At 43.0% G+C, this 17,011-nt stretch overlaps 1 protein-coding gene across 1 annotated transcript in view; it reads left to right on the top strand.

Moving 5' to 3' along the window:
• LOC124025777 (calcium uniporter regulatory subunit MCUb, mitochondrial-like) overlaps positions 1 to 17,011 on the top strand; it is a 32,415-nt gene that overhangs the window by 223 nt on the left and 15,181 nt on the right. Inside the window, 1 exon segment of the mRNA XM_046339111.1 lies at positions 1 to 152. This exon segment is cut by the window's left edge and continues 223 nt beyond it. The gene's annotated coding sequence lies outside the window, so the exon portion shown is untranslated.

The raw sequence follows: 17,011 nt of genomic DNA on the forward strand, positions 1-17,011 counted from the left end.
ACTGCTCAGTATGCCAGAACGCATGGACTAATTTAACGACGATGGCTTCGTTGCGAATGGTCGCCAAACTCCGTGCTGGAGTTGTCGGATGTACTAAACCGTTCCCCTACGCACTCAAAACAACCCGATCTCCGGTGAAATTACTGCATACGGTAAACTGAAACTACTGTGTGGGAGTAGTGAAAGGAGAGTGCCTCGCTGTAGCAAGACTTCATAGATGGGACCGCTGCGTCGTTATGTAGACATCCAAACTAGGGTTTTGTGACTTCACAAGTTTTGCACAGTAGTCTGTTATTGTAGGTCTGCACTGTACGTGCTCTGTTGGTTTGGGAAACCGGTAGAGTTCTAATGAACTGTCAAATAGTGAGATTGTTGAGCGAGGGTGTCATGCACGTCGCTGTTTCAAATATTTTTGTCTTCGTTTCCATCTTAAATGGCACTACTTTGAAGTACACTGGATTGTAACAGAATTCCAGATCCTTGAACTAATCAACAGGCCTACCGTGAAAAAGATATAGGCAGTCTGGAGAATACAGTGATGCATTTCAATTAGCAAAGCATTGAATCAAGAGAGGGTTTTCCCATTCATTCCATCACGTCTTGACATGTTGTTAAATGAGGACTAAATAGCTTTCCTCTCTCTGAATATAGTCATATAATGTAGTGAAACTGAATGCAGAAGACCTGTTGGGGAACACACACACACACACACACACACACACACACACACACACACACACACACACACACACACACACACACACACACACACACACACACACACACACACACACACACACACACACACACTCTTCCTTGAATTGAATGATTCTGTCTCTTTGTCCTCCTTTTCCCCTCTTGTTCTCCTTAGCTCCAGATGACTGCACTAAAGTGTCACCTATCCCATGCATTATTAATAAGTTACTGTTAAGAGCTCAGTGATTTCCTAACTAGAATGTCAACACCATGTCACCCAGAGTGTTGGCATGGCAATGAATAATAATACCTAGTCCCCAAGGGCTAATGAGGACACTAATGAGGTTCTTTGCCAAGTTAATGAAGAATGCAATGTGAATTATGTGAAACCTCACCCGTGTGTCAGATTAATATAAACTGTGTGTGTGTGTGTGTGATGTCGGGCCTCCTTAATGAACTGTTTACTGTTTCATTAGAATGATGGCTGTCTGGCAGACACCAGTCAGCAAAGCACAAGAGTGTTGTTAAGGAAGGTGCAGCCAGCCTTCCAATAGGATAGGATGTCTTGGCCCGGGGCCTGAGGGGTCATTTAATGTGCTTTGATCCCAGTAGACGTGTCCCCATACCTTGCTGCTGTGCTGTATCTCTGTCTCTCTGACCCTGCACTTCACTTCGGTCATTCTGTGGGGAATTACATTTGTGCAACGTCATCACATATGGTGAATAAACTAAGTGTACAAAATATTCCATGACACAGACTGACCAGGTGAGTCCAGCTGAAAGATATGATCCCTTATTGATGTCGCTTGTTAAATCCACTTCAACCAGTGTAGACGAAGGGGAGGAGACCGGTTAAATAAGGATTTTTTTTTTAAAGCCTTGAGACAATTGAGAATGTCTGCCATTCAGAGGGTGAATGGGCAGGGCAAAATATTTAAGTGCCTTTGAACGGGGTATGGTAGTAGGTGTCAAGAACCGCAACGCTGCTGGGTTTTTCACGCTGAGCAGTTTCTTCTTTGTCTCAAGAATGGTCCATTTCCAAAGGAGATCCAGCCAACTTTACACAACTGTGGGAAGAAAGTCATGGGCGTCATGCACCAGCATCCCTGTGGAACGTTTTCGACACCTTGTAGAGTCAATGCCCCGACGAATTCAGGCTGTTCTGAGGACAAATGGTGGGGTGGTGTAACTCAATTTTAGGAAGGTGTTCCTAATGCGAGGGTATACTCAGTGTACAATTTCCCCACATTTTCTACACAGCACTGTCAGCCAGAATGGAAGGGGGAGTTGAGTTTTCATAGTCACACATCAATGACTATCACCACAGAACATCTGGGTAGATTGATACTCTTGTGAACGCAGCCCGGCTTCCGGAGGGGGAAGGTCCTCAAAGTGTAACAGTATAACTTTAGACGGTCCCCTCACCCATACCCGGGCGCGAACCAGGGACCTTCTGCACACATCAACAACAGTCACCCACGAAGCATCGTTACCCATCGCTCCACAAAAGCCACGGCCCTTGCAGAGCAAGGGGAACTACTACTTCAAGGTCTCAGAGCAAGTGACGTCACCGATTGAAACGCTATTTAGCGCGCACCACCGCTAACTAAGCTAGCCGTTTCACATCCGTTACAAAAAGGTTGCCCCCCCTTCCCCCCACCAGACACTGACAGATGCGCACACACTGTTTATCTGCTCCTGACAGGCCCTCTTGTCTGATGAGTCAGTGTGTAATTGAGAGGCTTTTATCCATCTAGAGCCGTGATTGGAGGGAATTACGGGAGTCAGCCGTCCAATCACTAGATCTGACTGGCTGCCCATCTATCTGTTTGTCAGGGTCGTGTTCAGCAGGGAACTGTTTGTGTAATTAATGCTTGGATAAGCTTATTTACTATTATGTCCCCTCTTTATGCGGTGCGCGCTGCACCGAACACCGCAAGAATTATCACAGTTAATGATTTTAATGTTTGTTTATGTGTCAATTAATCCCGTAAGGGATGGGTTGCCAACTGGTGATTTGACACGAAAATGAAATTTACATTTACATTAAGTCGCTTTGGATAAAAGCGTCTGCTAAATGGCATATATTATTATTATTATAAGTCATTTAGCAGACGCTCTTATCCAGAGCGACTTACAAATTGGAATGTCACTCATTCATTCATACATTGTCTTCTCAATGGACAATATGGTTAGTAGCTTATCCCCTGGTCTCCTTTTCAAAACATATCCACCAACTGAATAGGACCCCTGATGCGATCTTTCTCGATTTAATATGGAACAGGCCAGACTCTTCACCTTAGAGTGCTGAGTATTAAAAGAGTTTAAAATCCAGAAGTGCGTTATTAGCTACCGCAGACTGCAGTTAAAGGATGTCGTGTTTGGAAATGAAAACCCCTGGGGTTATTTTTAACTGGATGTATTAGTCATTGTAGCTTGCATGATTCCAGACTGTCAGTGCCACTTCCCATCTCTATCTGCCTTTGTGAAACAAGAGCACCTTGGTTCGGCCCAGATAAGCAAACATGAAAAATGCTGAGTTGAGGAGTAACAGGGAATATGAATATGGGCCGTATGTCCTTCAATATGCCCTTCCACATGTCCAGAGTGTATAAGCCAAACGTTAACAGCAGGAAGCTAGGAGCTTGGTTCTACTCTGCTCTCCTCTCTCTCTCTCTCTCTCGCTCTCTGCTCTCTCTGCTCTCTGCTCTCTCTGCTCTCTGCTCTCTGCTCTCGCTCTGCTCTCGCTCTCCTCTCTCTCTCTCGGTGTCTTTCTGTCTGTGGCTATTAAATCAATGATGACGCAGATAGATGATAATAATAATAAAAATAGGAAAAATATTAATACTCAATGAGTAATAACAATGAACAGGACAATACAGAAATAAATGAATGAGGACAACAATTCAATAGTTAGAGACCGTTAGCATTGTTGTTATGGGTGTGGCAGGAGGTTCCATATACTGCAGGTAATCTGGCACAAAGAGGTCTCTCTCTCAGCACACCCCACACTGCAACAATGTGTGGTGGCTTTAGCAACACGGGTCATATTTCACTCCAGTATGACAGTAATTGGGAGACTGGGGAGCCAGAGCACCATGGTGTCTCAACCACTAACCACTCTATCCATCCATCGTTATTCTAGCCATCCATGCTGCCTTCTGCATGGCATTTGCCTGAGGGCTGAAGCTATAGTAACTCCTTTGTCAGATCTCAATTGGATAAAATCGGCTGTTGTATAGTGGGCTGTCATTTTAAAGGTCTATGGCTGCATATTGCCACCACTGCACTCCCATATTCCTGCTTTATAACCAGAGCCTATTGGGGATTTATCCTGATTTCATGGGAAATGTGGGTTGCCAAATAATATCCTCCAAAAAGCCAGGAGAATGGAGTTGTAATTTCACTCGCTGCTTAACTGTTGGCCCAACAAACTATGAGGATGGTAATGATGGATGTTCCTATAAATCTGTATTGTGAGAGTGAGCGAGACCCCCCCCCCCCCAGCTGCAGAGCAGGAACTAGCCAGCTCACTGTCACTGATTCACCTCCAGCTAAAGCAGACTTGTCAGAACCCATTAGTTGTAGTATCCAGCCTTATTCCACACTCAATGTAACCAACATTGCTTTCTTCAGTTCTATACAGCCTCCTAGTCAAGTGTCCATCCTGCTATTCCATTTGTGTAACCATCATTGCTTTCTTCAGTTCTATACAGCCTCCTAGTCAAGTGTCCATCCTGCTATTCCATTTGTGTAACCAACATTGTTTTCTTCAGTTCTATACAGCCTCCTAGTCAAGTGTCCATCCTGCTATTCCATTTGTGTAACCAACATTGCTTTCTTCAGTTCTATACAGCCTCCTAGTCAAGTGTCCATCCTGCTATTCCATTTGTGTAACCATCATTGCTTTCTTCAGTTCTATACAGCCTCCTAGTCAAGTGTCCATCCTGCTATTCCATTTGTGTAACCATCATTGCTTTCTTCAGTTCTATACAGCCTCCTAGTCAAGTGTCCATCCTGCTATTCCATTTGTGTAACCATCATTGCTTTCTTCAGTTCTATACAGCCTCCTAGTCAAGTGTCCATCCTGCTATTCCATTTGTGTAACCATCATTGTTTTGCTCAGGTCTGCACCACTAGTGTAACGATTGTCGTTGGTGGAAAAGGAGTAGACCAAGGTGCAGCGTGGTACATGTTCATGGTACATGTTCATGGTACATTTAATGAAGAAACTGAACACTAGAACAAAAAACCAACAAAGTGGAAACAAACGAAACAGTTCTGTCTGGTGCAGAAACGCAAAGACGGAAAACAACTACCCACAAATCATAGTGGGAACACAGGCTACCTAAGTATGGCTCTCAATCGGAGACCCCAAATGACAGCTGCCTCTGATTGGGAACCATACCAGGCCAAAAGCAGAAATACAAAACATAGAACAAAAACATAGAATGCCCACCCCAACTCACGCCCTGACCAACCTAAAACAGAGACATAAAAAGAGACAAAGGTCAGGACGTGACAACTAGCTTCAATCACGTAGGCCTTTAAATGCCTTGCAGATCATAGGCCATTGACAATCCGCTTTTAAACCATCCTCCTAGTAACAAAAATATCCATTGTAGTCCGAGGCCAAATACAAACTATTAGTCTAGACTTGATTCATCGCACCCTGGATTTTCCAATGTCCAGGGTATCAATGTAATGAATGCGGTGTGTCCGTTTAGACTCTTCATTAGTATTCCCTTCCCCCATCGGACCGCACCACACTTCTTTATTATAGAGTAGGGATGTGTCCCAAATGGCACCCTATTACCTATTTAGTGCACTACTTTTCTCTCTTTTTTTTTTTTACTGTTTATTCAGTTTTACACACAAGACAACACAAAACAATATTAATAATATACTCAACTAGAAAAAATACAAATATTTAAAAAAAAAACTTTTTAAAGATACTGTACTTTAGACAAGTTAAACGCACCAGGCAGAAGGCTACAAAGGTTAAAGGGCAATCTGTAGTACTGGGACAGAGCAAACACCTCACCATTGTTCCTGTGAACAGTCAAGGGATAAGGGTGGAGAAATGCAACCACTCACAGACAGTCATGGCCACAGACTGACCATCCACTGGACCAAAAATAAAGTTTACAATGCTTTAAAAGAAAAAAATGAATAATAATTTCATGTAAGCGTGAACAAAATGTTTTTAAAAAATTTAAAAAAACAGGGCAAAACAAGTCTCTGACCGGGCAAGATGAACAAGGCATCCTCAGGTCAATCAATAAGCACATCATCATCACCTTAACCCCCCCCCCCCCTCCAAAAAAAGAAATGCTCGTCCCGCCTTTAAGTCATAGGGGGGTCAAATACAGACTTATTTTTGTTTTAATATGAATGCCGTCAGAGGATGGACTGTTTAAAGTAAGACCGGAATGGAGCCCAAGCCTCAACAGTTTGGGGTTCCCACATCTATTAAATGACATTTTTTATATACATCTCTCACCCAATATTTATAAGGTGGGGGAGCTGCCATCTTCCAGTTCTGTAGTATTAGCCGTCTAGCTAAAAGAGTTGTATAAGCAACCGTGTCCGACTGGAGTCTTGATAGGGGGTTACATATGGGCAGTACTCCAAAAAGGGCTGTAAGGGGAGACGGATCTATAACAGTGTCATATATATCAGAGAAACATTTAAATATGAATTCCCAGAAACCTGACAGTTTATGACAGCCCCAAAACATATGCAACAGTGTGGCTGGTTCCACTTTACATCTGACACAGGTAGGATCAAAATCAGAGAATATTCTTCCAAGTTTGGCCCCCGACCAGTGGATACGGTGAACCACCTTGAATTGAATGAGGCTGTGTCTAGTGCTAAAAGAGGACGAGTGCACCCTGTGCAGCACAGATTCCCAGGCGTCTTCCCCAAGTTCCTCCCCCAAATCCTTTTCCCATCAAGTCTTTAAAGGCACCAAAGAAGGGTTCTGTAGGTCATGAATGATTGCATATACATCTGAAATTGCGCCCCTAGAAAGCTTGTTCAGCTCAAAAATGCTCTCTATAGCTGTATTCGCAGGCCTATGGGGAAATGCAGGTGTGTTAGCTCTGACAAAGTTCCTAGTCTGGAGAAAAAGTGGGATTGGGGAAGGTTGAACTTTTCCTGTAGCTGAGCAAAAGAGGCAAATGTATCAAAGAATAATTGGGCTAGTGAGGAGAGGCCTAGTGAGTGCCAAATGGCAAAAGCCCCATCATTCAAAGTTGGAGGAAATAAAATGTTCTGATTGATTGATAGAGAAAAGCCTCGGAGGCTAAAGGGAAAACGGAACTGATTCCAAATTTTAAGAGACTGCGTTACAATTGGGTTGACACACCTTTTGCCTAGGGACACTGGGACTTTCTACCAATCCGTGGTACCTTTCCATCCCAAATCAAATACATGAATGTTTGATCCAGTGAATTAAAAAAAGATTTTGGAATAAAAATGGGTAAACATTGAAATAAATATAAAAATTTGGGCAACATTCATTTTGATGACATTTATCCTTCCAATAAGAGAGAGGTAGCGAATTCCAAAAAGCAAAACATTGTTTCTGTAACGGTTTTCTTCTGTGGACGAAGGATCAGACCAAAGCGCAACGTGGTTAGTGTTCAACATGTTTAATAAAGACCATAAACGTGAACACTACAAAATACCAAAACAACAAATGTGAGAAACCGAAACAGTCCTATCTGGTGCATAGACACAAAAACAGAAGACAACCACCCACAAAACCCAACACAAAACAGGCTACCTAAATATGGTTCCCAATCAGAGACAATGATAAACACCTGCCTCTGATTGAGAACCATATCAGGCCAAACAACAAACCCAACATAGAAACATAAAACATAGAATGCTCACGTCCTGACCAACACTGAAACAAAGAAAACACAAAAGAACTATGGTCAGAATGTGACAGTCCTGTGGTATCCAGTAGAGGCTCAGTTTCCATAGGATTTCAGTCCTGTGGTATCTAGTAGAGGCTCAGTTTCCATAGGATTTCAGTCCTGTGGTATCTAGTAGAGGCTCAGTTTCCATAGGATTTCAGTCCTGTGGTATCCAGTAGAGGCTCAGTTTCCATAGGATTTCAGTCCTGTGGTATCCAGTAGAGACTCAGTTTCCATAGGATTTCAGTCCTGTGGTATCTAGTAGAGGCTCAGTTTCCATAGGATTTCAGTCCTGTGGTATCTAGTAGAGGCTCAGTTTCCAGTTATGTGGTATCCAGTAGAGGCTCAGTTGAGGAACTATTGAGATGTATTGTCCTCCAATTGGAGTTTCTGCCTTTTTGAAGTTCTTTACCTCAGGGAATTAAAATTCAAAGACTGTAAAATGGGTTTTGCCTGTCCATATTCTAACCCTCAGAATGATACACTGGTGTTAAAGATGTGATCAGGTATAATTAGCCTACAACAAATAGGAATTACAAGAGTAGTGACATAAACATACTATTTTCAGGCAATGTCAAGTAGTCTTGGACGGTGTACCGTGTATCGGGGTTATTTTAAAGTACCGACGGTATGCTTTTCAATACCGCCAATTTAAAAACATTTCTATTGTATGTTTACAAATGGCACACAGAGCGACCGTGACAATTCACTGTTGAGCAGCACAAGAGAGGTGATTCACTACTAATGTTTGCCTGCTAAATATCTTAACTAGAAGTTAACTATCTAACTGTTTTCTCCAGTTCAGGGCTCCAGCTATACATTGGTTTGCTAACTTGCTAGCTATAGGTGGCTAGCTTTCAAAGATCACCCTGTGTTATAGAAGTTCACAAACACTCTCTTCAAACATGGTCTAAACTGTCACCCAACAGAGAAGAATGTCTGATTGCTGTCCGGCTGGCTGGCTGGCTGGCGCTCTGTGGCTAAATCTGCTGCCTCACTCCTGTCAGTCAGCCAGTGTCACAGTAACCACTATCTTAAGGAGCACCCTGTTTGGGTAAGAATTAATATAAACATGCAGTGCTTGATTTGGTCCGGAGCTGTCCTGAGCGCTGTACCAACGATAAACCACAGCCTGTCATTTCAAATGGGAACAAATGAGCCATAGTGGTGGGCAGAGCCAAGCACAAGCTAGTGAGATCCTATTGGTGCGTTCTAGCATGGATTTACATATTTCCATTTGAACACCTACTCTTTGAAGTGCGCGTGCACAATAACACAATTCACCTTTGCACTTCTAAACAACGTCATTTTTTGAAACCGGCAAAGGGTAAAGTCTACAAAACATAGTCAGCTATATAACTAACTACATTCAGATCAAATGTTTCATTGTTGAGTAAATGATCAGAATGTCGGCCCAGATCCATCTCATTCCATCTTCTCCCACTGATGGCCACTGGGCTTCCTCTCACTAACATATCTGCAGGGTTTCCTAAACTCAGTCTGATGGGTTCTGATGGGGGTACAACAGTTGAACTAAACTCAGTCTGATGGGTTCTGATGGGGGTACAACAGTTGAACTAAACTCAGTCTGATGGGTTCTGATCGTGGTACAACAGTTGAACTAAACTCGTGGGGCATTTAAGTTATATTCTTCAAGAATAAATAGTTACATATCGTTCACGTATAAATCCAAAAATGAATATAGCAACTGCAGATTGCCCCTTTTTTAACCATCTATGAATGAAACACTGATGTCAGTAAGGAATGTATCTGTGACGGGAGGTGCACTGACACACATTCTCAATGACCCTGGCTAGCTGTCACCCTGCTCCTAATCAATTCCAGATTTGTATTGGTGAATCTGAATCCATGATGATGGGTGAGGAGTAATGAGTCAGCTCAATGATTGGCCAAAAATCAAGGAATAGAATTGGATTGACACTCTGTTAATGGCTGCTGATGAGAACAGATCAGTTAAATGAATGCTCTTTGGAATGTCAAGTAGCCCAGTGCCCTGTATTCATAAAGCATCACAGTCATAGGAGTGCTGATCTAGGATCAGGTTCCCCCTGTCCATGTGATCTTATGAGTGCTGATCCTAGATACTCTGAGAGCCTGAGGTCTTTTCAAATCAGAGTAAATTGTTCCTGTTTTGTAGACACCTTTTGTCTCGCGGCTCTCACTTTTGACTTTGTGTAGTAGACTTGGACTGCCATAGTTATCACTATGCAGCAGTGGAGGCTGCTGAGGGGAGGACGGCTCATAATAATGCCTGGAATGGTATCAAACGTGTGCTTGCTACCATTCCATTGAATCCATTCCAGCCATTACTATGAGCCGTCCTCCGCTCAGCAGCCTCCACTGCTATGCAGGTTAGCGGGTTTGTGGGGTCAACCTGCTATCGTTGTTTAGGCCTATAACTAAGGAGTTAAAAAGACATCGCTGGTTTAGAATGGAACCTTTTTCTGCCAAGTGTGATAAATAGTTTCATTTGCATATACATTTTGGAATTAATCTAAAATGTTTTATTGAAGATCTTGGAACGCAGGCAAGATTATGCGCCAAGTATGCACACTGTTCTACAATGGTTATTGTATGCTCTCATATGCCATGCTACCAACTGACTGACAGTCTGAATGTACCTCGAATAACTCAAGGAAGGAAGCTGACAAGCCAGAAAAGTGCTTGTCATTTTCCGCCTGTAACTGTCATTGTAAGAGGCAGGCCACTGGCCATCCAATGTGCAGTTCCATGTTTTAAGAGGAATCTCCTGAAAGAAATATCTATTTGTGAAAAAATGAAAAGGTGGATTCTCTTCAGTTTTTCAATCTCTTTTGGGAAGCAATTGACAGTGACAAGTTTATTGGTCACATACACATTTAGCAGATGTTATTACAGGTGTAGCGAAAATGCTTGTGTTCCTAGTTCCAACAGTGCAGTAATATCTAACAATGCACACATGTAAAAGTATGCAATTAAGAAATATGTAAATATCAGGACGAGCAATGTCAGAGTGGCATTAACTAAATACAGTAGAATAGAATACAGTATTTACATATGAGAGGAGTAACGCAGTATGTAAACATTATTAAAGTGGCCAGTGATTCCATGTCTCTGTATATAGGGCAGCAGCCTCTAAGGTGCAGGGTTGAGTAACCGGGTGGTAGCCGGCTCGTGATTGCTGAAGAATATGTTTGTGTGGTTTTGGTAAGAAAGGGTGAGTTTTTACAAAACCCACTTATCTCGGCCTAGCTACCTGCCAGTTATCTACTACTCACTTACCCACTTCTATTCCTGACACTCGCTTAATATATTGTTGATCTACTCTGCATTTCAACTAGGACTTGAATACAGCAGCTGACCCTTAGCTACTGCAGTCTGTTGTGTGAACAGTAACCTCCTGTAAATCAATGAACTGCTCCAAACGGTATCAGAACCGAATTCAGACCAATATGTAATATGTCTGTTGCAGTACGTAGAGGAATAAAAACTCTTCAAGTTCCAGCTCTCTATCATTTCTGCTTTATCACCATGTCCCCTGAAGTATGCAGAACACTCGTTTGGAGAGCTGTCATGGGGAGGACGTCCTATACTCATCCAACCTGCTTGACTGTTACATCCTCCTCGCTCTGCATGCTGCCTTTCCCTTTTTCCTTGTTTTAGTCTTTCTGCTCTCGCTCTCTCCCCTCTCTCTCGCTCTCTCTCGCTCTCTCCTCTCTCTCGCTCTCTCCTCTCTCTCGCTCTCTTCTCTCTCCTCTCTCCTCTCTCTCTCCATGTTCTCACTCAGCTGTCTTTCCAATCGTTGCCCACTCTCCTTCTCTCTCCATATTTCTGCTCCCTCTCTCTCTCTCCATGTTCTCACAGCTGCATTTCCAATTGTTGCCCCCTCCCCCCTCTCTCTCTCCCACTCTCTTTCGCTCACCCTCCCTCTTTTTCTCTCTAAGAGAATGTTGTCGAAAGGAAAGCGAGAATATAAATGCCTCGACTCAAATCACTTTCATGGTACAGTGCAGCCTGAGCTCATGACAGCAGCTGGTAATTTGGTTTCTCCATCCCTCTGTTTTTCATTCCTGGCCCTAGAACTGTTTATTACATGGGAACCATTCAGAAGGTCAAATAGGAGGTGTTGAATTTGTCCTGTTTCACACGTGCAAATGTCTAACCTGTACAGTGTAATGAAATTGAAATGTTTTTTTTGCATATCCCACTTCCCCTGAGACACCCGCTAGAGTGGGGTCACGGCCAGGGGATCAGCCACTCATGATGGCGACCCTGGAGCAACTAGGGTTAAGTGCCTGGCTCAAGGGCAGATCGACCAATCTTTAACGGAGTCGGCTCAGGGATTTGAACCAGCTTGGCCTGCATGCAGTTTACTCGTGGAATGCAAATACCGATTACTGATTTGTTATGAAAACTTGAAATCGGCCCTAATTAATCGGCCATGGCGATTAATCGGTCGACCTCCACTTGATATTGGTGGCAACTGAAACACGCTGTCGATCCAGACCCTCCCAAACATGCTCAGTGGGTGACATGTCTGGTGAGTCTGTTGGCCATGGAAGAACTGGGACATTTTCAGCTTTCAATAATTGTGTACAGATCCTTGCGGGCCGTGTATTATCCTGCTGAAACATGAGGTGATGGCGGCGGATGAATGGGACGACAATGGGCCTTATCTCTGTGTTCAAATAGCTTATCCCTGCCCATACCATAACCCCATCGCCACCATGGGCCTTATCTCTGCGTTCAAATAGCTTATCCCTGCCCATTACATAACCCCATCGCCACCATGGGCCACTCTATTCACTACGTTGACATCAGCAAACCACTCGCCCACACGTCGCCTTACACATGAGGCTCCCGAGTGGCACAGCGGTGTAAGGTACTGCATCTCAGTGCAAGAGGCCAATTGGCCCAGCATCATCCGGGTTTGGCAGGGGTAGGCTGTCATTGTAAATAAGAGTTTTTTCTTAACTGACTGTCGTAGTTTAATAAAAGTTAAAACAATATACAATAAAAACAATAACACGTAGTCTGCGGTTGTGAGGCCAGTTGGACGCACTGCCAAATTCTCTAAAATGACATTGGAGGTGGCTTATGGTAGAGAAATTAACATTAAATTATCTGGCAACGACTCTAGTAGACATTCCTGCAGTCAGCATGCCAATTGCTGCTGTGCTGAACCTCAACTTGAGACATCTGTGGCATTGTGTTGTGACAAAACTGCACATTATCCCCGCACAAGGTGCTGCTTAATCAGCTTCTTGATGTGCCACACCTGTCAGGTGGATGGATTATCTTGGAAAAGGAGAAATGCTCACTAACAGAAGTGAACACATTTGTGCTCACAATTTGAGACAACCTTTTCTATTATGCACATAGCAACATGGTCTAGGAAAAGGCGGCAATTAAACAGCGCACTCTGAACCGTGAACAGGAACTCCTGTCTAACGGGGGAGAAAGCGCATGTGTTATTAAATTATATCATTTTTATTTTTGTTGCACAATTGTTGTTAATATTACCATCTAGAATTTCAGTAGCACATGTCTTCGTGATGGACTGCCTTCCCCACGGGCTCCACAATGGATCAGTCAGTCAGGCGCCAGTCATGTTTTTGTTGTTACTGCTCTACTGTCGACCAAACAATCGGCCAGTCGACTAAATGGGTTTAGCCCTAGAACCAGCAACGCTCTAACCGCTAGGCTACCTGCTGCCAGATAGTCTTTGTTTCCTGGGCCGTGTCCAGCTGCACCCAAAAGGATAACTCCTCCTCTTCTGGTCAGTTGGGTGGACCCAGACTGGCCACGTCATTGGTTGGTGCTAAATTCCAGTACAGATTGCCCCATAGCCCCTCGTACTGTACCACCTAGACACTCTTCTAAATGATTTGTCAGAGCTGGGTGGGTGTGAGGTGGACCCAGACTGGCCACACTATTGGTCTGTTGGTGCTGAATTCCAACTCAAACACCAAGCCCCTAGTTATTAGACACTCCTGTAGATCGGAAAGGATTTGATAGGTTTAAGCCAAATGCAATTGCTCAACCATTCCTTCTGATAGGTCGGTATGTTGCTTGCACCAATCAGAGTCGTTCAGATCTACAGGAGTGCCTATTGGGGAAAAGTGGCAAAAGAACCATTCAGCATGAGATGGTTTTAGAACCCTGGGTTGTGGTACAGTGGGTGGTGGGTACTGAAACAGGGCCCCCATGAGGGGCCATAGCTCAGCCTGTGACAGGAGCCATAATAACTGGGTCTGGTCCTGCCTGCCTGCCTGCCTGCCTGCCACTGGAGAAATTAACCAGCCAGCCTGTGACTTGTCACCAATCAATCACCATGATGTCCCCTGATGAACACTACTGGCTATGGCTGCTCCACCTTACTAAGGAGGAAAGGACAGTTTATCACCAAGCTGCTGCTGTACTGACCCTCTGAAAACCAACTTTATTTCTGGCCTGGGACTCCAATAGGATAGTGGTGAAACAGAGCATATCACTTTGAACTCCTGGTTGACTGTATACAAGTGAAGGAGGAAAGTGCTGTGCCACTGTGCTGTGTCTGACTCTGAGAACAAACCACTCAAAGTGAATATAGTTCCTCTGGGGTGGAATCTGTTCCATCATGCAGTCTATTGTTTTGAGATGTGGAATATTACATTTGGAGATGAGAAATGAGAGATGAAGGAACAGAAGTTGAGAAATATCAGCTGTAGCTACTAGCCTCTGTTCCTTGAAGGAGTCACAAAATGTGTGATTGTCACCGAAGGGCCAGGGCGTTGTGGCTGCAGCAAGGCCAATACGTTCTGTCACCCATTGATATATGAAGGGAATACTGTATTACGGTATTAATTCTATAGCTCTTAATGAATACGTTCTGTCCCCCCATTGATATATGAAGGGAATACTGTATTACGGTATTAATTCTATAGCTCTTAATGAATACGTTCTGTCACCCATTGATATATGAAGGGAATACTGTATTACGGTATTAATTCTATAGCTCTTAATGAATACGTTCTGTCACCCATTGATATATGAAGGGAATACTGTATTACGGTATTAATTCTATAGCTCTTAATGAATACGTTCTGTCACCCATTGATATATGAAGGGAATACTGTATTACGGTATTAATTCTATAGCTCTTAATGAATACGTTCTGTCACCCATTGATATATGAAGGGAATACTGTATTAAGGTATTAATTCTATAGCTCTTAATGAATACGTTCTGTCACCCATTGATATATGAAGGGAATACTGTATTACGGTATTAATTCTATAGCTCTTAATGAATACGTTCTGTCACCCATTGATATATGAAGGGAATACTGTATTACGGTATTAATTCTATAGCTCTTAATGAATACGTTCTGTCCCCCCCATTGATATATGAAGGGAATACTGTATTACGGTATTAATTCTATAGCTCTTAATGAATACGTTCTGTCACCCATTGATATATGAAGGGAATACTGTATTACGGTATTAATTCTATAGCTCTTAATGAATACGTTCTGTCACCCATTGATATATGAAGGGAATACTGTATTACGGTATTAATTCTATAGCTCTGAGTGTGTTCCTGTTCCACCATGACAGTCATCTCCCATTTTATGTTTTGTATGATGGGAACGGTGCAACATGGCATTGAGACGGACTGCTTACAGATTTCCAGGTGTTGAATCCGCTGTCGTCAGCAGTATATCCCTATGCACAGCGCGTCTTCACCCCAGAGATAAATGACCTCGGCCTCTGAGTTTGACGCTCGGCTCCTTAGCCGTGCACTTTTCATATGTCTAAAACACACACACAACAGACAAACGCACACATGCAAACACACAAATGTAGACAAACAAATGTGCACACACACACACACCACAGTCACACACCCGCACACACACCACAGTCACACACCCGCACACACACTAACACACAAACAAACGTCACAGTGCTCAAATGGCTCTCCAGTCCCCGTCACCACAAAAAGCATTTCACAAATGAGAACGATGAAAGGGAGGGAATATTTTTCCCCTGAATTGCGGCTGTGGCCACTAGTGCTTGACTGAATGCACAATCTGGCCGGTTGACTATTTTTAGAACACAATGCCTGCAATGGAGTAAATGATGTGCACATTTACATATATTCCAACAGATCACAATAGTGCCTAATTTATCATAACCATTACAGATAACAAATCCTAATGGCTAAATTGGCCCATATACTGTATATTCAGTCATTTAAAAAAAACAAGTGCCATTTTAAGATTCATTTATTTAATCTGTAATATCAGACATTATGTAATACAACAGAATAAAATGGAACAGAATATTTTTTTCAAAATAAAAATAGTTGCCTGTGTGAATGATACACATCTCGTGCCTGGTACATTTATTCTCAGTGATCATTTAAAACGGGGCTCAATTTGGCGAGTTGAAATCTGTCTTTTCCATGTACAGATGTTTGATTTAGTTTATTCTGCCTGCTTCTTTGGGATGTTCAAAATGGAGAGGCAATCTGTAATTTCAATTAAGACCTTAATGAGCGAGCTAGGACAGGCGTGGTCAAAATAACTATTTGTTCAGCACTTTGGAAATGTACAGCGACAGAATTCAGAACATGGTGTTATCCCTGTACACCAAGTCAGAACTATAGGATAAATAAAGGGGCATATAAAAGCAGACAATGGCAGCTCCTTCGAATATTTGATGATTACATTTCTCTAAAACAGGTTATAGGCTACATATGCACCACCAAGTCAGAACAGTAGATTAAATTAAGAGGGTAAATTATTAGGGTGAGGCACATGGGCTACTAACAGCTTACTAAACAATATAAAAAAGGAATGGCTTGATTCATGATGATTACTCTTAGCTAAGACTTAGCTAAGTATGATGTTGACATGATCAGTCCAATCAAAGCTACTGTACATATAACATGATTTGATGTAATTTTATCTGTAGCAAATGACCTTGAGCCTTCCTGGATGGGCACTTCTAATGTAACTCTATGGCAGTGTAACAGTATAATTTTAAACCGTCCCCTCGCCAATACCCGGGCGCGAACCAGGGACCCTCTGCACACATCAACAACAGTCACCCACGAAGCATCGTTACCCATCGCTCCACAAAAGCCACGGCCCTTGCAGAGCAAGGGGAACTACTACTTCTAGGTCTCAGAGCAAGTGATGTAACCGATTGAAACGCTATTTAGTGCACACCGCTAACTAAGCTAGCCGTTTCACATCCGTTACACTCACCCCCCTTTTGACCTTCCTCCTTTTTTCCACAGCAACCAGTAATCCGGGTCAACAGCATCAATGTAACAGTATAATTTTTAAACCGTCCCATCTCCCATACCTGGGCGTGAACCAGGGACCTTCTGCACACATC

The sequence above is a fragment of the Oncorhynchus gorbuscha genome, unplaced genomic scaffold (assembly GCF_021184085.1).
Source record: "Oncorhynchus gorbuscha isolate QuinsamMale2020 ecotype Even-year unplaced genomic scaffold, OgorEven_v1.0 Un_scaffold_2445, whole genome shotgun sequence".
Lineage (NCBI taxonomy): Eukaryota > Metazoa > Chordata > Actinopteri > Salmoniformes > Salmonidae > Oncorhynchus > Oncorhynchus gorbuscha.